General features: G+C 40.6%; 1 long non-coding RNA gene across 1 annotated transcript in view; it reads left to right on the top strand.

Annotated features, from left to right (window-relative positions):
• The first annotated feature begins 3,174 nt into the window (after positions 1-3,174).
• LOC138061531 (uncharacterized) overlaps positions 3,175-24,864 on the top strand; it is a 120,497-nt gene continuing 98,807 nt past the window's right edge. The window contains exon 1 of the long non-coding RNA XR_011135361.1: positions 3,175-3,281. This is a non-coding gene — a long non-coding RNA (uncharacterized lncRNA). The remainder of the gene's footprint in view (positions 3,282-24,864) is intronic.

Below are 24,864 nucleotides of genomic sequence, written 5' to 3'. Positions count from 1 at the left end.
TCAGTTAAAATAAATGAAAGACAAGTCTTAAATTCCATTTTGAGAGACACTGCCAGCACCAGAATTTATATCTGCACAGTAAAGAAACTAGTTGACTGGACCAAAGCCGGAGAAAGTTCACTGAGGCAAATGGGAATCTTCTTTTTCAGAAATGAAAAAATGTCATTACAATGTCTGGCTCAGCCTGTGAACCTGTGCGAACTAGTGAGGCCCCACGGCCCTTACCAAGCAATACTGATTTGCATCAGTAGAGGAGAAGGCCTCTGGACTCAGATTGATGAGGGTAAATAGAACATGGAGTCTGGAGAGATGGCAGAGAAAGCTACAGCTGAAGGAGAAGCAGGGAGGAGGATGAGTCAGGAGCCAAAGAAGGAAGGAATGATGAATAATGAAAAGAAAGGAAGCGTTCATGCCATTCAAAGAATAAAGGTGGCAAATATTTTTCAGAGCAAGAAATTATCTAACCACATACAAGCTGTGTTAGAGATGAGGAATGGCATATCGGAGGAAACCCGTGATTGCTGTTGATAATTCAAGGAGAGAAACACAGGAAGTGGTATCATTTGACTACAACCCTGAATATGGTTTCTAACTACATCCACCTGCGGATAATAGTAAGGAGAGCTGGGCAAAGTGCTGCCAAGGGATTGTGTAAAACAGCACTCACATTTTATGTTTACTTTAGTCGCAATCCCAATCCTTTCTTTTTAAAGCAGAAAAATAAGGCAGCTTGGGTTTAATGGCCTACAGGAGCACAGAGAATTCCCCCAGCCCTCGCAAGCCTGACCCCTCTACTTCTAAACCAGCAGAACAGATAAGTACTTGCTTAGTTTCCAAATCAAACTTAACCCTTTTCCTGTTCAGCAAAGCTTGTAAGCAGGCACTTCCCCTTTTCACTCTGAAGAGCTGATGTAAGCATATGTCATCCTCAATCTGCCACATTTTTATCCAGTCAGGAAACAGAACTCATAACATGTGACTTTCATGGCTGATTGTCAAAACAGGGCAAGAGATCTGAAACTAAAAATTAAAGAGTAAACAGAATTTGCAAAATACTTCTATCATATGGTTTGGACATCAGTTCTGCTGGGTCAGTTCCTGATGGCACCATCCATTGCCTCAGGTAGAAATCAGATCTCTCTTACAACCTCTGCGATGAGTAAAAATGTTGAACCGAAATGTCATTTTGTTTAAAAATAGATGATGTTTATCATACTCTAAAAGAAAAGATAGAAGACTACCACAGTTGTTCTACTGACTAGGAGGCTCTTGTTGGAAATCGAATCAAATCAAATAAGGTTTTTCCTCCAAATGCATGTTACTGCTGGGATAGTTTCAACCTTTGGGATGAAACTATCTGTAGGGAAAACAGCTTCACAGATGTTCATATGTTTCTGAGGCTGGATAACCTTGGCCTTCGAATGGCCCAGTAGCCACAGCTGGGAATGGTGATCTGTCAGTGTGCATTTTGGAAATAGGACAAGGAGAAATTTGTCAAACACATGATTTGTTACAAATGAGATACTTAATTCTAATGACATGTCTGCAAAACAGTAATACTTAAAAGAAATAGAAAGGAAAAGGGAATGTGAATGTGTCCTTCATAATTAGGACCAGAATTTATTTATGAAGTGTGGCAGGTAGAGAGGGGACTTAAGATGTTTTCCTTTGTTGCAGACTAGACCTTTGGAATGCCTGGTTCTGCTGCCTCCTATTTGGTTTCCATCGAGCTGATGTGCTTAAGATAGTTGACCTTTTCCACTCAGTAGTACCCCATTCTCTTCCCTGACTCTCGCTGGCTTTCTCTGCTTTTTCCCTGCTCAGTTCAGAGGGTCATCTACAGCTACTGCCTTTGTCAGGACAGAGAAGTAGTCAGACTGGAGAGTAATACAAGTATGGGAAGCAATAAAGCCAATGAGGTTTTTTTTGTTAACATTGGCACTGACTTCCTCTGTGAAGCAGAGCTCAAAGAAATATATACTGGAGGTTTTGAGAGTAAGGTTGGACTTCGAGGTAGTTTCCATGAACCCTTCTGTATATTTTCCAAAAATTATGGGGTAATGGAGTAGTGAATGCTGTTGAACAGATACTTATGAGCAGAAATGTGTCAGGAGCAAAAATTGCACAATCTTAGAGTGGAAAGGGGCAAATGAAATCTGGATTGCTCCAAATCCATCTTCATAGTGGCTTCTCCTCTGTTCCCCTCTTCTTCCCCAGTTTATACGGCCTCTCTCACTTTGTGATTTCAATAAAGAGGAAGGGTAAGTGTACGATGCTGGGAGATGAAAAACAGCATGTGGCTTACTCACAACCTTCCATATTTCAGAGAGGGATCTCTCATTTGATGAAGATCCTTTTTTCTGTTTAGTCATAAACAGATGAATCCTATAATAGCCTCTGTTTCCTCTACTACAGGAGGTCTGTATGATTAATAAGATCTCCCTGTAGTGAATGCCAAGCCAAACAGATGAATGCAAGGCGCATCTGCTGTAGATTAAACATTTGGAAAAAACATTTCATAAATATTTTTTTCCACAACAACATATCCATATGGCAGTTAACTAGGGTATATATTTAAAACTTTGCATGTATAGTATATAGCCATGCATATGTATTTAATATACTTATTAAATAAGTACTTATGTTGTCACTCAACAGATAGCTTTGTGATATGACTTTTAATCTATTCGAGATGTCAAATCAGACTGTTTGAAAGGACCACATGTGCTTTATCAAGCAAAACATGAGAAGACACAGCTTCTGAGTGGGTGGGTTAGTAGGAAGCAAACCTTTTATTAGTTCTCAGAAACTAGAATGTGTAAGATAATTACCTGGTTAGTATCATGTAAATGTAAAATAAGATACACTGAGTACGGTTAGAAAGATAAGGTTGTCCTGGAGAGAATGCAAACAGACCCTGAGAAGAGGGGAAGATCGAATTAATTTGAGAATTCTTAGCCAAAAATGCTAGCATCTAAATTTAGCTTTACAAATATTTCAAAATCCTGGGATTAATTCTCATTATGATTAATATTTTAGACTTTCTTATCCTACTAGAATGGGTTAAAGGGCTTTATAGAAATAAGAAGAACTCAGATTTTACTACCCTTTATTATATGATGGAGAATTCATTTTTTCTTTCTCTGTCTCTCTGTATCTTCTGCCCTAGAGAACTGGACTGTAATTCTGGATAGATGAGAAATGAACTCTGACAACTAAGTTCAAACTAAGAACGAATTAAACAAGTAAAGATTTTCCAGAGCACATATCAGCACTCTCACGTAAGTCACTCTTGCCTCTCTGTATGCTGTTCTTGTAAAACTTAGCAATATTATTGTGCTATTTTATGATAGGCTATTTTATGATAGGCTAGTTTTTTGTTTTTTTTTTTTTTGGTTTACTGGTCACGAAAACCTAAGATCCTGGTATGTGATTCAAAGAACCCAATTCCTGAAATGTTTTTTAAGAATTGTCTTAACTGGCCTTCCAGCCTAGTAGTCAGACACAGAAAAAATCAGTCTTCGTGGATTCCATAGGTGCTTTGTTTGTTGTCTTGTTAAAGATTAAAACCTAGTTTGTGTGTATGCATGGAAAACTGAAACAGTTATCTGAAGAGAAAGGCTCTCTGAATCTGACATTTGCACCAGGGATGGCTAGTGCTTGTCAATTCATGTCTGTCTGGGCTCTAAGAACGTGAATTTCCAGACCTTACAGCATGATATTTGCAACCAGACATGACGTTTCCCCACATGCCTTCACACAGATTGCAGAACAGAGGAAAATAATTGCCTAACTTTGCTTTTATCACACACCATTAGGTACTTGGCTGGCTCAGACACGAAAGAAAAAGCTTCTCATGTTCAAGAAACTTTTAATATTTATGTTTGTTACAGTTTCAGACTTTCCTGCCTAGATGATTTGTTTTCTGAACTTCTTGCTATAGTTTCCCATATGCTTCCCTGAGCATCCCATTACCCTGCTCTGAGGGCAGTTGGGAGCATTGAGCTGGTCAGTTCCCTCGCTTTTGAAATACTGGCTTGGTGACTCATGGCTCATTCTGCTTTAGACTCCTTTCTTCAAGACCTACTTGTCCTTGCTTTGCTCCTGTATTGTAAAGCACTGCTTTACTATTAAAGTCAATTTCTTTTCTTATTGAAATGCCTGTGGAGTCTTGGAAAAAAGTTACAGATCAAAATTGACAGAAATCTCTTAGAAACAGTGGAAAACTGTTGGATCTGGTAAGGGAGCCTCCAAAACCAAAATCTTAAAAGTGGCCCTTTCTGAATTGGCGTTGAAAACAAAATACAGAAGGTGCAGCCTGTCTGAACTCAGTTCATTGTGAAAAATATTTGGTTTTACAGCCACAGTGTGAGCCCACCATTAGCTGCTTGTGAGGTTCACAACAGAATTTTTTCTACACATCATGTGTTAGTACTACACATTAAATTGTTCTGCATCCAGATTTAATGAAATCAGTTTACAGAAGCCCACTGTTTCTGTGGTTTAACAGAAGTTTATTTTGGATTATTTTTAATCTATTCTCAGTGAATTCAACTTAAATTGATATAATCTAGGTTTAATTTGATTTAATGGTGTTCTCACAGCCCTTTGTACTGGTTGAGCAGAGCTGATTTATAGTAGCAGCTTAATTTAAGCCTTTATGATTCTGGATTCCAAAAATGGATAATTAAGCTTTTCCTTGTGCTCTGATAAGGCTTCATCACCTGTATGTCTCCATGCTGGTGAATTTACCCAGCTGCTCGAAGTACACTCAGAAAGCCAGAGATAATAAATGATGCAAGCACCTCCAACTCTGGCTGATTGTTCTGGGTATGAACCTCCCATGCAAGTGGGCAGAGAGTCCATCCAAGAAGGGAGCTGGGATAATTTCCCAGATGCTCCCACAGCATCCTGTAATAATCTGGAAAGATCATTGTAAAGGGAGAATGTGCCCAGACAGTCCCTGTGGTAGCATGAATAACGTTAATCGAGGACACAGTATTCTTAAAAGGCATTCTTGGGCATGCATGAGCCAGTGTGTGAGGATAATGTGTCATCCAGGGAATTTTGCAAAAGGTCTTTTCCTGGATGGTTACTCTTTGCTTTCTTCTGCTAGGTCTTTGCCAGTGCCTCCCACAATCTCACACAATCAGAGGGGAAAGCAGTGTACTCATTGTGATAAGGGGATATTTCCCTGGGAAAATTTTACTTGCTTTATTTTTTATTTAATAAACTGAAAAATAGTTTATTTAAGTGAAAAAAGGAGGGTTTGATGGGTAGATGGAAAAGTCAAACTCAACCTTGATTCAGTTCATTATTTTCAGGTGGTTCACTTCAGAGATTAAACTGAGTTAGGAAATTAGCTTTGACAATCCAGCTAGTGCCAATAGGAGAGTCAAGGCACTGGCCTGCATGGGACATGGCTGTTTGATTGTGCAACATCCCCTTCTCTCCCGGCTAGATTAAGACTGTTTTTGCCTTGCTATGAGCTCTCTAAATTGTCAGAAGAATGACTGGAGACCTTTAGCGGTCTCATTCCTCCTATGTCTTTGCCAAAATGCCAGACCACAGTTACTAGTAGAGATGATAGAAAACAAAGTTTTTAACAAGAAACTTTTAACTGAAGAAGACATTTTCTAGGAAAATATTTTATATTTTGCTAAAAAAGTGCTTTTCATTGGAAATACAAACCCTCTTCATTAAAGATACTAGTCAGAGAAATCAAAACTTTCCTGCTTGCAGGGCTTTTTGTGAAAAAGATTTAGTTTTTATAGACAAAAGTGAAAAAAAGGAAGTCCCAAGTTTTCACATGATCAAAACTGCCTTCCTGATCATCTAGAGTTCAAACAACAGTCAATGCAGAGTTTCACTGCCTACAGCTAAGGGCTTTTAGCATCTCTACTTTGGCTAAGGATCCAATGCAAACAGTTTAGCTGCCCTCTAAGGTGGGAAATGCAGTCCGTGAACAGAGAACAGTTGTGAGCTGGGAAGGGAAAAGACAGACTTTTATCTGAAAATATCACCTTAAACTCTCTATAAAAGTTACCCATGGTTCTCATCCAGTATATTTTTATGACTTAGCTACATTTCCTGCCAGAATATGCGGTTAGATACCAGATCCCTTGCTCCTATAGCATGGAAATCTGAATAATAATTTCATCTGCAGAAAGCCCTGGTGAATTGCTGGCCTACTTTGTTCTCCCAGGGGAAGGGTGCATTTCTCTAATCCAGGAGCCATTGCTTTGGCAGATGGCTCCATTTACTCAATGAGCAGGTCAGGGCAAAAGGAGAAATAGAACATAATCCAACAGCATCCAATTAAGGGTAGCTCTGTGCTGTGCGACTGTATCAAAAGTCATTGCTGTCAAAACCTCTAAGGAGTGTGTTCATTTTTTAGTTTTGTTTCCTAAGGAAATGAGGCTGTGTGCTTGTCTATCTTTCTGTCTATCAGTGTGTATCCTCTCCCATTAGCTTTTGAACCCATTTGCCAGTATCAAGCAAAAATAACTGGAGGGGAGGAGATTTCAAATGCATGAAATTCCAACAAATTTAACAACAGTTACCAACTCGGATAGAAAGAGACCCAGGGTGCCTTCATGGAAGGAAGAGCAGGTAGAACAGAGACTCTTTCCGTTCCCAGCCTGGAATGCAGATTGGGCCTGTTGGCCTAGGCGCGCCTATGCTGACTAGCCGGCCTGAACCAGCACGAAGTCTGCTCCACTTGCCCGCTCAAAGAGCTAGGGAGTGTGTGAGGGAACTAGGGGAACTGTCTGCGGAGGACAAGGTTTGAGGGACATAGGAGGAGAGAAGAGTATGGAAAGGGAAGGGGAAAAAGTAGAGTACGTGTGACCCAACTCAGTAAGCCACCCGGTTTCCTTAGTGATGTTACTCACAAAAACTCTTGCTAAAATACCAAATGCTGTGCTAGATTATAATTCAGTGAAAACACCACTAAGGAACCTGTTATTAAAGAAATCACCTACCATGCTAGCATAGTCTCAACAATGACCTATAGGGGCCTCTGTATAATGAAGTAGCTGGCAGAACAAATAATATTTATGTTGCATTCAGATGAGAACTTTGTCATTGCCTCCTCACAGACAACTAAGCCCTGATCCACACAGTTTTAGCAGAAATGTAACAAAACCATTGTGTGTGACTCTCTTTAACAATAGACTTAGATAGCACAACTCCTAACATGGGCGCAGTTAGTGCTGTAAATATGCTATTCTAGTGTAAACCTCCTAATACCAAAATAACTGTATCTGGGGTAGGTACTACTTTAATGACTTGGATAAAGTAGTACCAGTTTGGGGGATAGAAAAGCTCTCAGAAAACAAGATTTGAAAAACCAACCACGCAAACCATTTTGTTTTCCCAAAAAGCTGAACTTCAGCGTGCATTAAATTTCATCTCTGTTTTGACTGAAACTCAAAAATGGTTTTGGAACGAGATGTAAACATCAGCATTATTATGACTTTTTTAATGCTGAGCAAGAAAAATATCATTTGCTTCAGTTTTCCTGGAACTGAAAGAACAGTGAGAGATGGCAGAGCAGTTTCAAGTTCCAGCTGATTATTGGATTCATTAGAAATGGGCTGTCTGAAGCAAACAATATAGGCAAACCCTGGAGAAAGCAGAGTGAGAGTTTTTCTTTTTTTTTAACTTTGTATGATTCCTGCTCCCCCACCCCCCAGCAGACTAGATATTTGGAATTATTTCAAGACACTTTTCACTGTGTTGGTAAATAGGTATGCACTTGTTCTGGGACTTCAGCCCCTAACTGTTGGCTTTAGGGAAATAGGGAAAAACATAAGTGAAGCTCAAACAATAAAACCTCAGGAATGGGTCAGACCAGTTATTATTACATGATTTCAGGCTTTGAAAGGTCATTTATGTTTTCCAAGTTGGATTTATTTTTTACACTTATTTGTAATATTACCTTGCTGTGTTTCATAATGTCAGGGAAAATGTCTGGTTTCAGGCCTAAAATGTCAAAGCAGCATTTTCAAAAGCACTCAGCACTGGGCCAAATGTTGTTGTGTTGGAGTCAGTCAGTAGTAACATTCCCATTCGCCTTAGCAGACTTGGGCCAGGGCTGAATGTTATGGAAATTCACCTTTGTTACCAGTTTTGCAGGCAGGCTACACTTCCCAACATTCCCCTTCCTTCTCCTCCTCCATAGCCCTATTCTTACTTGGCAAAATTTCTAGTAAGAAATACAAGAGCATGAAAGTTAAGAATCCTAGATTCACTTCCTCTGCTTGCTAATGACCGCAGTCTAAATCATAGAACTATTTTATACCTCAGTTTACATCAAGTGAAATATAAAATTCCCATCTCACAAGGCTTCATAGTTCATCAACGTCTGGCAATGGCAAAAATCACTGCTTAAACAAGTGCCAAGTATATATTATGGAAAAAGCCCTGTTCCTATGGTGTTACAAGGAGTAATATAGATGAAGCTGATGTGATCTAGACATATGTCTCCATCTGGGCCCCAGTGTTGGGGATTTATTCAGAATGATACTGCCTGCAAAACCTAAAAGTTTCCCTAGCAAGGAAAGGCTTTAAAAAAATAGAAAAGGTCATCTCTTTTTGATATTCCCTTCCGTGTGGCTTTCCCCACTGGATTTGTCTTTGATGAAGGCAAAAAAGGGGCAAAGAATAAATTAATTTGCTATTCTATTGACTGTGTTTCAAAGTTAGGTTTATTTTCATGACTCCTCTCTCAGTCAGTGCAATGTTGAAACACTTTGTCCTGTCTGCCACCGTGGCAGGTAGAACATGCTCGCTACCATATTTTTAAGAACACCTTTTTTACCTACTCTAGACATTTCTTATGTATCCAATTGTAAGAATTCCCTAGAGAAAAAAAAACGGTACCAATCAGGATTCTCTAATCCTTTAGACAAGATAAAATATCCTTCATTCCCCTGTCATTGCCTGCCCTCTCCTGTACCTTGCATTTCTACCACATGAGCTTGAAATAAGCTGATAAGAGAAGCATACAATAAATGTGTTCTCACCAGTTCTTATACCCTGCAAGAATATTTTCTTTGACTGGTATTCAGTACCTTGGTTTATGAATGCTATAATTCTTCCTGAATGTGCCTGTTTTACTGCAGAGGAGCATTGCTGTGCTATAAGGGTATGAGCCGTGTGTGTGTGTGTGTGTGTGTGTGTGTGTGTGTGTGTATTTTGTTGGCTTTGGGGTTTTTTTTCCTCATGGTGAGTGTTTGGTAGCATATTGCCATTAGGATTGTTATTTTGCACCCTGGATAGAGGTGCCATACAAGCGGAAGCAGCTCACATACCTCATGGGCTACTGGAGAACCTGGTTGGTTAGGACTCCTGCCATAAGCACTCTTCCTATTGTGATAGTTGCCTTAAATTCCTCTGTTATGCCAGCTGGAAGGAGGGAAGGGTTTGGCCCCAGGATGATAAAGAAAAATAAATAGTGAATAAAATTCCGGAGCATCTGCCACAGATTTATGTTTCTCAGATTTGTGTATCCATTTGTGAAGGAAGGTAGTGCTGCTTGTTCAAGGTCTCACACAGACAAGGAAACCTGAACTTCTTACGGTCATGACCTTGATAACATCTGAATGAAGGGATGTCCTTTCCCCCATTTGCTGCTGTGGGGGAGCTGTGGTACCTCCCTTACTCCTTTCAGATCAAGTGCTGCATTGCCACTACATTTTTTAATTTCTAGCAGTGTGCTTGGTGCTGTACAAATTAGCATTACGGAACAACCACTTTCTGTTCAGCAGAGTATAATCTTGCTTTCAAAGCACAAAGGTATTGGTGTTGTTCAGCAAAACCAACTAGTTCCAGAAGGCTGTAAAATATATATGACCCTCCCACACCTCACGCTTGTTCATTGAAAATAGGCTTTCTGACTGAAATCTGGAATGAAGAGGTGTGTAGAAAGTGTTATGGAACATTTCCTGATTTTTCTACCAAAAAGTGACTCTTTCAGCCTGAGTTGGACTAGTTATAATCAATTTATTTTATTTATAATTATTGGATAATTATATGTATTATACTTTTAATCTCAGTTATAACTGGTTGTAACTTTGAAGGCTATCATTGCTATTGGTAGAATTTTGTATGGAGCAGATTAAATCAATGAGATACCAGCAGGAACTCATTGTTCTCTATTTCTGATATACAAAACCAGGGACAAAATTCAAAACCTGGGGCAGATCAGATGGGTGGAGACTGAGTTAAAAGCCCTATATGCAATTTAGCTAGACAATGTCTAATATGTAAATGGCATCTCTATTAAAATCTTTCTAATTTAGCTCTAGCCGTCTTAACTAGGACGTTCACAGTTTTTGAATTACCAGCATTTTTCTATCAGAACAGCTTTCTGATGGTGAATGTTTTTTCTGCAGAAACAGATCAATTCACATGGAATTTTTCAAGGGAAAGTGTTCTTTTTTTAATTTTTTTTTTTTTTAGCTCAAAAAGGTTTTAGTTATTGAAACTGGACAGTTCTTTGCATTTGGGTTTTCTTGACAAAATCTGATTTTTGTAAAAACAGATACATGTAAATAAAAAGGGTACCAATATGCTTTGTGGGGGAAAATATTTTTGACCAGTTATAGTCTACAAACTAGTAATTTTCTATTTTGAAAATAAATACTTTTTCTTCCATGTGAGAAATCATCTGGTATGCATTTTCTGCATGAAGTTCTAGGCATCAGATTTTTTCATTAACAGGTAGCACAGTTACACCCTTTGCACAATATACAGTTATGCTAAATGCTGTTGTATAAAGTATCATCAGATATAGTAATTACTTGAATGAGGCACAAAAATTTTGGATATTATATTTTTTCAATATTAATACATGCTTATTTCACATGAGAGAGTAGGAATACTCCTTTAAGTTATTGCATGACTTCCTGTTTTTCTCTTTTTTGCAGAATAGCTATTTTCATTGTACCTTCTTTGTCCTTCTCTAAGGGACATGACCTAGGAAAAGGCATGAATGAGAACCATGGAAAGGTAGCCTTAGCTTTGATTAAATCTAAGATTCTGGTTTATTTAGAGAGAGAAGAAATATCTCTGGCTGTTCATGTTCTGAGTTCCTAGCCATAAAAATACGTTTCATAATATTGGAAAGCTCTGATCTAAAAAGATACAATACTGAGCCCATTAAAACTTCTGGAACTGCCCCAGTTTACGTTGAGAGGAATAAACCTTGTACTCCGGATCACGTCTGGCAGTAAGTATTTGCAGGACATAGCTCTCAAGCAATAAAGCTCAGCAGTGATAACTTCATGATTTGGTTTTGCTGTCACATGAAGGTAATTCTGCTGAAGCTGTGCCTGCAAAAATCTCAGACAAGTCTCGTGCACCCTCTTTGTTACGATATGATCTGGCAGAAGATCTTACGAATGTTAAAGCATTCAATTTTCTAGCCTGATCGGAAGACTTGTTAGTAACTTCACTTTTTGAGAGAAACGGAAGTGCATATTCATGCAGTCTCCTGCCAAACACGTTTGGGAGTAAGGAATAACAGTTTAATTCCTCCGTCTTGTTTGAGATGGGCTCCCAAACATCACTGCCTAAGCCAGAAGAGTGAACAGGAACCTAGAGGTGGTCTTAATTTAGGACCTTCCTAATAAGTTTTAATCTGTTGTGTTCCCTTTGTTGGTAAATCTTCCTTTTGAAACACTTTTATATACAGTTCTTAATTATGTTGTCGGGGCTTCTGTATCAAGTAAGAGAATTAACTATGCATTTAGATGCAACCCTCCAATGAGAAAATTATTTCTTGAAAAAATTCATGTCCTACTTAAATTACAGAAGTTTGATTGCATCCATAATAAGGACAATAGGTAGAAATTATTGTCTGAGAACCTGCAGCACTGAGACTTGAACAAGCTGGAGCTGCTTTCTAATCTGGGATGCTGTAACCACAACGACCCTTCAGCTGTTTGGAAAGGCTAATGTTTACAGAAATGAGCTGAGTGTTTTACAATGTCTTAGATAATATATTTAATTTATATGTCAGTGGGCCATTGATTTTATCATTTTTCTTTTGCTTGTTTATTATTTTGGTTTCCTTATTTATTGTTTATATCTTTATATTTCTCTATTAAGACCTTTAGATGTCAGCAGTAAACGAAGTGAGCGAGGCCAACTGGCTTAGCTCTCTCAGCTTACCCCAGCTTCTCTGTGTTGGCACCCGCAAAGGAAAAGAAATGGTAGATCAGGATGTAGGTCTCTATACTCTACAATAACTCTTCCTTCTTATAGGGTCAGCTTCTGTTAAAAATCTGCTCCTTCATTTTAATTTTAAAAAAGGTGTAATTTCATGCTCACTGTTCTCTCTTGGTACTTAGGGAGAGATTTTGAAAGGTATAAATGGCAGTTAGACACCTAATTCCCATGAAACGTCTCTGTAACTCCACAGTGATGTCAGTCAAATTGCACCAGAGATGAGATTGCTCGCTGCCTGCACAAAACAATGCTATAATGTAGGAGTTTGCGCACTAGATATGTTAGCCACTTCAGAGTGATATGTGGCTTGGCTCAGAGGTAGGAGCTACTATTGCCAGTGATGTACCAGCTGCCCCAGCTCTGACTAAGGGTGAGAACTAGCTGGGTATCTTGCAGTAATGCATACTTGTTATTAATTTTAAGGTAATTCCTAGAAATGTGGGATGTTAAGATGTTTTTCTGGCAGTGGGAAGGCTAAAGGAGGGTTTGTATTGTCTTCCTACCTGCTGTTACTGATTAGCTGGCATCTAGGGCGCTCCCACATCCCCTAGTGTGGTTGCCTGGCCCCCTGCATTAGCCTGGAGTTGTCTCCTCTTCTGCATATTGTCTAACCCTGAGGTTGCCTCCCTGTCTCACTACCCCTTACAGCCTCTGACATCCGGCTGCTCTTGGACAGTGTGAAGCACATGGAAATTCTTCCTGAAAGCATTCTGAGCTTTATACTTACATGCCTGAAGACTGTGGAATCAGGGCCTTACAAAATTGAAACAAATTGTTCTTCTTAAAGAAGACATACCTATCTAGCCTTCTCTGAAATCAGAGTGAATAGGAAAGAGTAAGTGAGCAGAAGCAATAATCTTTCTTGAATTCAAATGCAATTTTTTAAAAGCCCATTGTAAAAAAATGCTTGAAAACCTCATGCAACTATGTCAGTGTAAATCCTCACTGCAAAAAAGTGCTTAAGCATGTTTGTATCCTGAAGCACATGACTGTCCAGGCAAGTCACGTGCCTGACGTTAAGTTGTCATGTGCATGTTCTGTTATAGCCATCTATCCAGCTTAGAATGAAGACAGCTGATGTGATCTTTGGAAAGGGCTGTGAGCAATGAAGCACAACCAGGGCTCATTACCCAGACTGTTGAAATGAAGCACAACCCTATCAAGCACACATTCCTGAGCTGTTTCTGAACCTTTCTGTTTCTTGATCTCCCACCTTATGCTGAGTCACACAGCCACAGACCCCTAGGTATGAAAGCATTTCATGCAGATGCAAACCTTTTTTTTTTTTTAACTGTCTGCCCTGTGGTGGTTTTAGCAGTCTTCTGAGACATGTGATACAAACATGGCTGTATGCTGTGCAGATGAGCAAAGTATTTTTTCTCTTGCTATTGCGTCAAAGCATCATGTATAATTTAAACGATGTTTATAAGATTACTAGAAATAGTCAAATTACTTTTTTTTTAAATCATGTAGAACATGGTAAAACCAAATGAAATTAGTGTGAAAAATCCCTTTAATTTCAGCCTGTACAATCAGATGCAATAGTCTGTGTGCAGATGAATTAACATGCCAAAAAGATAACTTGAGGCTAGAAGTGTAACATCACTCAGTAAATTAACATCAATAATTATAAGCTGTAAACAGTAGCAGATATAATTAAGATTTGAGGCCCAAGGGCTGTATATGCCTAGCTGCAACTGACATCATCAGACACTGTGATCTTGATGCTTGAGTCCCCTCCGGAGACAGCGAAGTTACAAACATTACCCTACATGGAAATAAAGTGTCAACATATTAGGAGCATTTGCAAAGTTTCTCTCTCTCTGCTTTAAAGATGAAGAGAGCTCTTTCTGAAAGATGAAAATGCAAATCTTCAGTTTTCCTTTGTGTGATTCCACTGTTTCTGCTGGCCACTTTACAGCTGAAAATATGTCAGAACATTATGTAAAAACATTTCTTTTCAAAGGGTTAAATTAAATGAGTGGTTACAGTACCCTGCAGATGGAAAACTGTCCCCAAAAGAGTAGAGGATATTATTTTGTTAAATTCGTAAGGGGGAGGGGAATAAAGATGGGAGAGGAGAGGAGTAAGGGGGATAAGATAACTACACTCTGAGCTTCTGAGCTGTATGAAAAGAAAAACAAAACAAAACAGATGTATCCTTTCAGAACTCTGAATCATAATAATAATAAAGAAAAAAGAGCCGCAGTATGGGTTTCAAATGAAACTATTCAAGCATTTTTAAGGATATGGGGATTATTGGTGCCTTTAAATGGAATATTCAGTGCTTCGCAAGACCAGACATTAAAAAAAGCAGTGGAGTACTCACCATTATGGTGGGGAAAAAAAAAACAGTTTCTTGTTCAAATCTAGTGCCTCAGCAAGGAAGGGAGCATTGACAGTGGGCTTTACATTTGAGCTAAGGGCTGGACAGTGGTAGTATATTTCATTGGTTTAACTTCCTTTAGAGTTAGAATTTTCAAGGAAATATTTATATCACTGAAAAGCCTCTGTGGAAGCCTGTGCACAAGTTGCAAAGAGCCTTATGATGTGCAGCAATTTCCCTTGCTCTATGAAGAATAGTTGTTTGTGGCTTTGGTACACTCAAAGGGTGATGATGTAAAGGCCAAGCAGCTTAGGTAAGGGTGGGCATCAGTAATGACTCCTATTCCAGGTCCAGAAGGGCCTTCTTAGCTACAGATAACCCAGGTATGAGACATGGGACCAAAGGTGAAGTGTAAGTGCTGACAGAACTTGATGCTATCCTTTTGGTCTTCTCCTGGGATAGATGAGGTACATCTAGGTAGTTTTGTTCTTCACAATGATGTAATTAATTCCAAATGATGGGAGCTACACTGTTTTAGCACTGCAAGATAATATGCATGTGGGCAAACCCTAAATTGTTTTATGCAGTGTTAAAGACACTTAAGTTAAATGCAATTTACCTTCACTAAAAGACATCTCGCAGGGCAAAGGTGGCCTAAAGTGCCCTTGGAAACAGTGGCCAGGAGCATCATTTTGTCCTTAAGGTCAGGGAAAACAACTCTGCACTAGCACTGCTGGAATCCACACTGATGCGAGTGGGTCCTGGGTGAGGTTAGGGTAATATTGACTTAGGTACCTATTTTCAGCCTTTCAGTATTTGCAGGATTTGCAAACAAGTATCTTTAGAACAATCCCATCAGGACTGCAGCAGAGCTCATAGAGTGCTTATTAATATCTGAACCAATGCAGGAACAAGCTATGGACACATTCTTACCAGAAAGTCGTAGAGGAAACCACAAGGGGAGGTCTTAAACTTTCTATTGCTCCAGTAAAACATGAGTGCAATAGGTGTGTCTGCTGTAGTCTATGAGACTGCCCTGAAAACTGAACTGCACATGAGACTGAAAACATGATGCTATGTGGCTTGCTGCTCAGAGGAGGAAAAACTCCGTGCACTGTAAGACAGAGCCCAGGTGGACATGTCCACTCCTCAGGGTGGAGTTGATACCAGAGCTGGGAGCAATACAGCCACATCAGCGTGGCCCTCTCTCTGTCATGTTTAATCTTGCTGGGGAACACCTTGAACTCAGCACTGATGCTCTGTCCTGTTTTTGGAGCTTTCTGCAACTCTGCCATGTGGCTGTACCAGCTGTCTTAGAACTTTTCCCACAGCCGTCCACTGCATGGTATACACATGCTTTTAGGCACACAGTGTAGCAGAGAGTAGACGAGTCTGATCATACACAAAAATGAATATAAATGCTCTCAAACAAAACAGCCTTTGAAGAGTGTTGAAGCTGTCCTGTCAAGCACAAACAGAAGCAAAGCTTTCAGTTCTTGGCTTAACAAAAGAGCAAAAAACAAATGAAGCTTAGCAGCCCTGCTTGCCTGTTGGTAGTGGTCTTTGTGGTTTGTGGGGAGGCCACATCTTAGGAAGTTACTGCTGGTAACAAGCACTTACTTACAAAGAGGAGATTGGAAAAAATGGTGTAACAAGTTTGTCTTGATCCTCCTGAAATATTTATGTTTCCACTAAAAGATACAGAAGTGGTCATTTCGCAGTAAGAAACTGCTTGGCCAGGAAATTATTATGCAAGAAATTTTGCTTCAATAGTTGAGGAGAAAAAAAAAGCAGCTTCAAAATCAGGTTGCAGGCAGGTTGCATTCCTCCTTCCCCTTTATTCATGGTGCCCCGTTGTGTTGGTAGAGTTGAGTGTGTGTACTCAGTGCCCAGAGACAAGTGAAGGTGGAGGCGGGCAGGGCAGAGATGCGTGCGAGTCGTGTGGCTGCAGCTACTTATAGCTGGGGCTGAGGAGCCGACTTGATCTGGGAGCCCCGGACTGTTGGGTAGAACAGACCCAGAGAGAGCTGCTTGGCTATTACCCCCCTCGCTTTGATTTTAACATCCTCATTCTGCCATCTTAGACTATTTACTACCTACTTTGTCCATCTCAACCTCTAGCCCTGTCTAGAAGTCAAACAAGCTGAAAACAGCTGAAGTGTTATTCTAACTTGCAGCACCTCTATAAATCTCTCTTTATAAGGAGCCAGTGTAGTTTTACAAGTGTGATGTCTTTTTATTTTATTAATAAAATAAAGCCTCAGCAAGGCTTTTGACACCGTCTCCCATCACATCCTCCTAGGTAAGCTCAGGAAGTGTGGGTTAGATGAGGGGACAGTGAGGTGGATTGAGAACTGGCTGGATGGCAGAACTCAGAGGGTTGTGGTGAATGGCGCAGAGTCAAGTTGGAGGCCTGTGGCTAGTGGTGTCCCCCAGGGGTCAGTCCTGGGTCCAGTCTTGTTCAATGTATTCATCAGTGACCTGGAGGAAGGGACAGAGTGCACCCTCAGCAAGTTTGCTGATGATACTAAACTGGGGGGAGTGGCTGACACCCCAGAAGGCTGTGCTGCCATTCCGAGGGACCTGGACAGTCTGGAGAGGTGGGCGGAGAGGAACCTCAGGAAGTTCAACAAAGGCAAGTGCAAGGTCCTGCACCTAGGCAGGAATAACCCCATGCAGCAGTACAGGCTGGGGGTGGACCTGCTGGAAAGCAGCTCTGCCGAGAAGGACCTGGGAGTGCTGGTGGACAACAAGTTAACTATGAGGCAGCAATGTGCCCTTGTGGCCAAGAAGGCCAAAGGTCTCCTGGGGTGCATGAGGCAGAGTGTTGCCAGCAGGTGGAGGGAGGTGATCCTGCCCCTCTCCTCAGCCCTGGGGAGGCCTCCCCTGGAGTACTGTGTCCAGTTCTGGGCTCCCCAGTACAAGAGAGACATGGGGCTACTGGAGGGAGTTCAGCGGAGGGCTACGAAGATGCTGAGGGGACTGGAGCATCTCTCTTCTGAGGAAAGGCTGCGAGAGCTGGGCCTGTTCAGCCTGGAGAAGAGAAGATTGAGAGGCGATCTCATCAACGTGTACAAGTATCTGAAGGGAGGGTGTCGAGAGGATGGGGCCAGCCTCTTCTCCGTGGTGCCCAGCGACAGGACAAGAGGCAACGGGCAGAAACTGAACCACAGGAAGTTCCACCTGAACCTGAGAAAAAACTTCTTCACTGTGAGGGTGACAGAGCACTGGCACAGGTTGCCCAGAGAGGTGGTGGAGTCTCCTTCGCTGGAGATATTCAAAAGCCGTCTGGATGTGATCCTGGGCAATATGCTCTAGGTGACCCTGCTTGAGCAGGGAGGTTGGACTAGATGATCTCCAGAGGTCCCTTCCAACCTAGACGATTCTGTGATTATCCAGCATTCAGTACATATTAAACTGTTTTCCCCCAATGTGGAAATTTAGAGGGGGAGAAAACCTAGTCTTCCCTGTCTCTCTACCATCAGCTGCCTTCCTGAGATCAAGAAACACCTGGAAATGTGAGCTGCCTAAATTCTGAAAGATTAGGAAGTAGCTTAGAAGTGCTACTTTGTACTGTAGCGCTTTACAAAAGTGTGTGTTGTTTGACAGGACTTAATAAAAAAATCTTTTAATCTCTGTCACTCTGGGTAGGTGGCAAGGCCAAAAAGTCTAAATGTTTTAAAGGAAAATTTTAATTAGTATGCAAATTTGACTTTCTGCATTAAAATGTCATTTACTAAGTAAATGTTGTTGCACTAGAAGTTCAGGTATTTGATCATTTTCTGTCAAGGTGCCTTTGCAAATTTCCTGAATGTAATAACAGCATTTCAAAAACAAAATGAAATTCTCCCTTTGTTGCGATGCATTGGGTATGCTCCACCAAAGCCTATGTGACTAGAATATCTTAAATCAGCCAGTCGCTCCTACTGCTGTTTTTCTTCCCCCTAGTTTGCAAATTTTTTTCTCCACAGAGTGCCTGCAGAGGTTTCCTGAAACAGGGGAGCAGAGAAATATTTCCCTGCATATCATAAATTTAAATCGTTCAGGCATACCAACAAAATGATTACAGAAGCTATTGTAGTCATTAAAGTCAAAGGAAGTAGTAGTTGAGTTATTGTCAATTACCACTGAAGGTTACAACAGTGATTAGCATTTACAGTATTTGGAAAAGAATTATGCACATTTTGATAGTTAACTAATTTCATTGTCTCAATAAAATACACATATTCTTGTCTGTTGAAGAAGGACATGAACAAGATCAGTAGTTGATGGCCCTGCCTTGCTCTTAACATAGAAAAAAATGATATTCTAATATAAAAGTGATGGAAAAATAATTGTGAAGCAAAAAATGGGAAAGAAAATTCAATAAAGGCAGGAAATTCCAAATTTAGTCTCTTTCATTCAGTGTCTGTGGGGTCAGTGGCTGTTTCCAACCACTACTGAATGAATTTACTGTCTCAAACTACACCTTATATGGAGTTCTTCAGGGATCAGAAAACATTGCACGTGGGAGCCATATGTTTAGTGCTTGCCATCATTTATTGAGAGCTGAGGTTCAGGGCTGAAAAATGATTTAAACATCCATATTTAGAGCTCTTAAGCACAAAATAAGGTACAAATTCTCACAAAAGTTGAATACAGAAAGGAAAAAGCTGTGACTTGGCGTAGAAGTAGCGTTGAAAAAGAAAAAAAATGACTGGGGGAGGTAGAATTGTGGCCTTGCTGAATAGCCCGCCCCACTGAATACATGATCCCTTAGTGCCAGCTGCAATGTAAAGGTCTGCACCAATGAGTATAAGGGCATGAAGGCTTGCAGTGAACTATGTGCTGGATAAAGGGACTCACACTGACTGTATCTGTCGAGGGCCAAGGGTGAAAGAACCACTTCAGTGTGGGTTTAAGGGAGTACTGTTTCTAAGTTTGCCTCATTGTACATTGGTGCAAATTTACCAATCATATCCCCAAACGTGATAGAGTGCTCAAGTACTATAACCCTTGCTGGACCTTTTAATTTTTGTGTATGTATCTGTATAATTTCATAGACTGGGTTTCCCACATGAGCTGAAAACATACAGTTAGGTGTTCCTGATTTGGATGCTTCTTGCAGTAAATCTAAAAATTAGGTATAACCCATTGCAGCCACAGTGGGACTTTTTAACTGTTTCTCACACACATGCGTAATTTACTCATGCACTTACTCGGATTGTCACTCTGGCTGGAGATGTCTGCAGGTCTATGAAAGAGCGACTAGCTTTCTGACCCTCAAAGCTGCCCTTTCATGGCAGGGTTGAGACGTATTAGCAGGAAAGCATGCTCTGTTATTGCCTGTGTCTTGGCTGTGGATAAACACCAGACGTCAATTCCTGCCATTGTTAATCCAGCCCTTTTGATGAGCATGAAATTTGTGTGATGAAAGAAACTATAATGGATTTTTCTTTTGCATAATAGACATTTTGCTGGTTAAAAAAATACCAAACTTGATTGCATATGAATGCTTTCACTGTGTTAGCAATTTTTATATCTTATTGGCAATGCTCTAAAGCAATGAAGATTCAGACTCCTCAGTTCCCCAGAGATCCTTGTAATTACAGCACTGACTGCTGGAGCATGAAAAAAGTCATTTGGCAAAATGGCCATCTTGGCTTCCTCCGTCTCATCCTCCCCTCTCTCTGACTTCCAAGTCCTATTTGCTCAGTTTACTAGACAAACACAGTGTTTGCTATTTGCCAGGGCAGATGTTTGTTTAATTCAGTACCTTCTGCTTCCTTCCCAAGACTGAGGAAAGTCATACTGTTCACTGTACTTTCTTTTCTGTTTACACCATCTCTCCACCACCAGCCAAGGGGCAGGAAAGAGAAAGGACAGCGGTCACTTTGCAAATTACTTATTCAGCTCATGAAAAGGGGATCCATGTGCTAGCGTTTATAGGGTCTCAACCATCATCTCCTATATTCTGTAAAAGACACATGACAAAACAGGGAGCATCTAGCTGGACTGTGTCATTGTGTAAAGAGGCTACATCCAGCCATTGAATATCTTTGTGTAGAGAACAAACCCTGTTTTTTTTGAAAGAATGTGAAGCTCCCAACCTGAACGGACTCATGCTCTGATCCAGCTGGGTCCTGCTTGAACAATCCTGCTGTGGAGAACTGTTACTGCTCAGGAGAGTGTTTGCCTTGTAGACTGACTAGTTATCCAGGGTCAGACTGGCTTTCTCTGTCAGAAAACATCTTGCCTCTACTACGGCCTGAGAGGGAAGGCAAAAATGGGCTTTACAGTATAGAACAGTAGATAAGTAACTGTAGTTCTAAGAAACACCTGTATGCTAAGAGAAACTCACCACTGAAGTCCATGTTCTGGGAGTCTTGGCAGAGTTTGGATCAAGCCCTTTATTCTTCCTTTCTGTCTTTTTTGTATGGCCGATACGGTGTGCTCTCTCCTTCCTTCACACTTTTTTGCCTTTGTAGGTATCTTCTCCAGTTCTTTCTTTACACAAGCATCCGGTTTCTCTAAAGCTCTGTGACTTTCTGTACCTTCCTTCCTCAAAGGTTGGTTTTACACACCAAGCAGTAGGTCTGAGAACTTAAGCAACTCTGAATAGATCCAATGCAACAAAAGGATGAAGAAATGTTATTCTACTTTAATAAACAAAGTAATGCCATTATTCCTGATCAGCTTGTGAATTTTCAACAAATCCAGAAATAATTACTAGATTTATATATATATCTAACTGTAAATGGGGAAATGGGGTTTTATCTACATGCTGTATGTACCCACTTTTCTGTAAATAAAGAAGTACTGTGGTTGTCATCAGAACCATTTGTTGCAATTTGAATGCCTATAAATAATGAATGGGCAATGCAAGTTATTTGTTACAGGCTGAAAACTATACATATTGGCTTGTTATCCCTTTGCAGAAGCCAGGCAGAAACCATAGAAATTTTGCAGTATGGAGCTAACGCAGTCATGAGTCGTCTAGGGCAGTGCTGCTGTGTGCCACCTGGCTGATAGTGCTGTTGTATTTATTCCTGCTATGCTATAATCTAACAGACTTATTGGAAACTTCAGCAAACTTTGCTGTGAGTTTCACATTTCAGTTTTACTGTAGGCTTCTTTCTTGACTTTTCTAAGATGCAGTCTCAGACAAGCCAATGGAAGCAAGGGTCTGTGAGCGTTCGTAGTTTGGTATATTATTTTCATTTCCTCAACAGCTGTCTTGTCTCAAGGAATCAATATAATTGCTTTGCGATCAGTTCTGCCTCTCAGCCATCTTATGTGCAGTATCACAAGTTGCTTTACAAAGAATATTCCTAAATCCTGGAATTGATCTACTTACTTCATGAGGCATTTTCTGCACAGTTGGAATGTTTTGAGGGGGAAACCAAAATTAACCCCTGGAACAAATTCTACAGTTGTCAACGGTATGGAGACCTTATGGGGACACAGAAGTGGTACCTCTGTGACTTCGAGCTGAGTTTGGCCCAGTATTCTCCAGAGGAGTGAATCAAAGCCTTGTATATGGCAACAATATCACTTCCTTGATTCCTGTTCTGTCTCATTCTTGCCACATCCTTCTTATTTCTTGATTTTATGACTGCCATATACTGGACAGACAGTTTCAAAGAATTTTGTGTTAAAGCCCTCTAAATCTTCCTTTGTTGACCATCTTATTGTATGGTTGATTCATTTAGTAAATCCTTTCTGTTTTAGATCGTTGCACCAAAACTTACAGTAAGCAGCAATTTCCATTTTCTGTTTCATTTCCCTAAAGGATCAAAACATGTCTCTAGTGCTCCATTTCTTCTTTTTATTCCTCCTTTACCACACCTGCAATGTTAGTGTTGTGAGCAAATATGAACCCCTTACATGTAATTTCATGAATTACATTCAGCTTCTTAGAAAACACCTCTGTGCTCAAATCTTTGACCTCCTAAAACATAAATATTCTCTTCAGCTTGTGACTCCTTCCAATAAAGTGTAACACAAAATGCAGGCAAGTCTTCTTTCCGCAGTAAAGCTATACTGACTCACATCTTAGATTAGACTTTTCACACTAAACCTAATGAACAACATTTAATGTATCTCTTACTGTGGCCAGGCAGATATCCCTGTAAACAGCTGTTTCTACCATGCAGATGTTTCCCATCTCTTCAGAAAAAGCTTTGGTGGTCAGGCAACAGGATCACCTGCCCTTTACCCCCTTGGAACCTGCAGGGACACGGTGGGCTAATGGTGAATCCAGTCTTTTCTCCCTGCGATTGTTTCTGTGAATATCATAACTGTGTTGCTGCTGTTCCACGGGGAAACACATTAGCCCTCACTGTCATTCTCCTTTGTAAAGACAGGAACAAAGTGAAGCTGCTGTCTGTCTTTGGAGGCCTCCCTAGGTGACTCCTGCTGCGGCTGACAGGGGTGCGGTGTGTTTTGGAAGGAAATATTTAACAAAGCAACCACCTCCTTATCTCCAGTTCCTCCTAATTTTCCTCCCCCCCCCACCTTTTCTTTTTCTGAACAACAGTTCTCTTTTACCTTTTGCTAGCAGTAAAAAAACAGTCTTTGAGGAGTACAGACCTGTATTAGCTGTTCTATATTTCTTTTCCTCCTTTCACTGTTCTTTTAACTTGCTCCAGCCTTGGGGATTTTTTTACACTAGATCTCCCCAATCTACCTCCCTCCCAGATTTTTGTGTTTGAAAGGCTTCTACATTTTGCTGATGCTAATCTTTACATCCCACTTATTCCCATTGGCCTCTGTTGCTCTTTTTCCTGTTGGGATGGATTTCAGTTGTATCCTCTCCAGTTGTTCTTTAACTTCTTCCAGCTCTGTGCAGTCAGCTTTCTGGTGCACCAGAGGACTCCAAATTGAAATTCCTTTGGGAAGTTCACGTTTCCCTAAATTTCCATAAAGCTAAAAGCATTTGGGATTCTTGCACTAAGGAGTATTTCAAATATAATGGTGACCCTGTCCCATATGTGCAGAGGTCTATGTGAGAGGAGCAGTCAACAAGGTGAAAGCAACGCAGGTCTTTGCATGCTCACCTGATTAAGCATGTGGGTATCTGATTGACCTGTATGTCAATCAGCACTTGTGCAAATGCAGGCATTTCCCCATTTAGCAGGAATGGCAGAGGACAGTCAACCAAGCTGCTGTAGGATTGATTCAGTGAAGGCCAAAACCTGTCACCACCAGGGGCAGCAGCCCTGACCACTAAGTGAAGGGGTAAGACCTTTGGCCCCTGACTCTCATCCTTGCTATGGGCCAGCTACTGGAATAGATGTTAGCCAGCACATTCCACTCATGTTTTACTCAGTTCATCAATTTATAATGTGCACCAGTAGATCTCAGAGATCATTTTTATTCATCCTTAAAACCAAATCAGTGCCGATTTGGATGCATTATGGTGGGTAGATGCTACTCCCAAAGAAGTCAGTGGCAAAACTCCAAGTGAAATCGGTGGGTACCGGAAGGGCATCCGACACAGGCAAAGATACTCACAGTTAGGACTAGTGTTCTGGCCTTCTAAACTTTGCTGTTTGGAAGGAGATAGCAACCACAATGTGAACAGATGCTCTGCCCTTCTTAACCTCGCATTTTCTCTCTTTTGTTCATATGTGCCAGAGATTCACAAGCGGAATGTTTCTTTCAAAGGCAGGGCTTTTTTCTTCATCCATTTTACGATGTGATGCTTTCCTTGTTTCTTTCACGTTGTCTTAAAAAAGAGAAAAGGAAAACTACTTCTTTGAGACTACAGGGAGAAAAAAGTATTTCACTGGAGTCTCATCAGCATTTGGCTAGAAGCACAGCAAACGCTGTCATTATGGTTAGCAACAAAGGACACAGCATTACTTCCAGCGAAATCACCACTTACTTCAGTGTGAGCCAGATTAGGCCTGGAAAAAAAACGGAGTGTAATAGTTAGAGGAGAAACTGACTTTGGCTAAAACAGTAAGCCATACTCCAGACCTTGAATGACAACCATTTAGATCCAAGACTCAAGGAGATATTGTCTTTCCTCTATTACCTTTCCCAGTGGATTCTGCTCGTTACTTTAACAAGTCTAGCAATCTCTCTCTCTCTCTCTTTATTTCTCTCTCACAAGATCTTTTGTCCCTCCTAATTCAAACTACCTCCTTAACTGAGGCATTGGAGTGCGGGTCCTTCAGATAAACACAAACTTAATTAGATCATATTCTGAGTAAATAATGTGTGGGTGGGAAAAGGAAGAAAGGGAGAGGGAGAGAGAGAGCAAGCAAAAGAAAGAAGGAGACAGGGTTTTGGCAGAGTTACAGAACTGCAGAAAT

Source organism: Struthio camelus, chromosome 18, assembly GCF_040807025.1.
Source record: "Struthio camelus isolate bStrCam1 chromosome 18, bStrCam1.hap1, whole genome shotgun sequence".
Classification (NCBI taxonomy): domain Eukaryota; kingdom Metazoa; phylum Chordata; class Aves; order Struthioniformes; family Struthionidae; genus Struthio; species Struthio camelus.
Note: the sequence above shows the minus strand (reverse complement) of the source record. Positions and strands in the feature narration are given on the sequence as shown.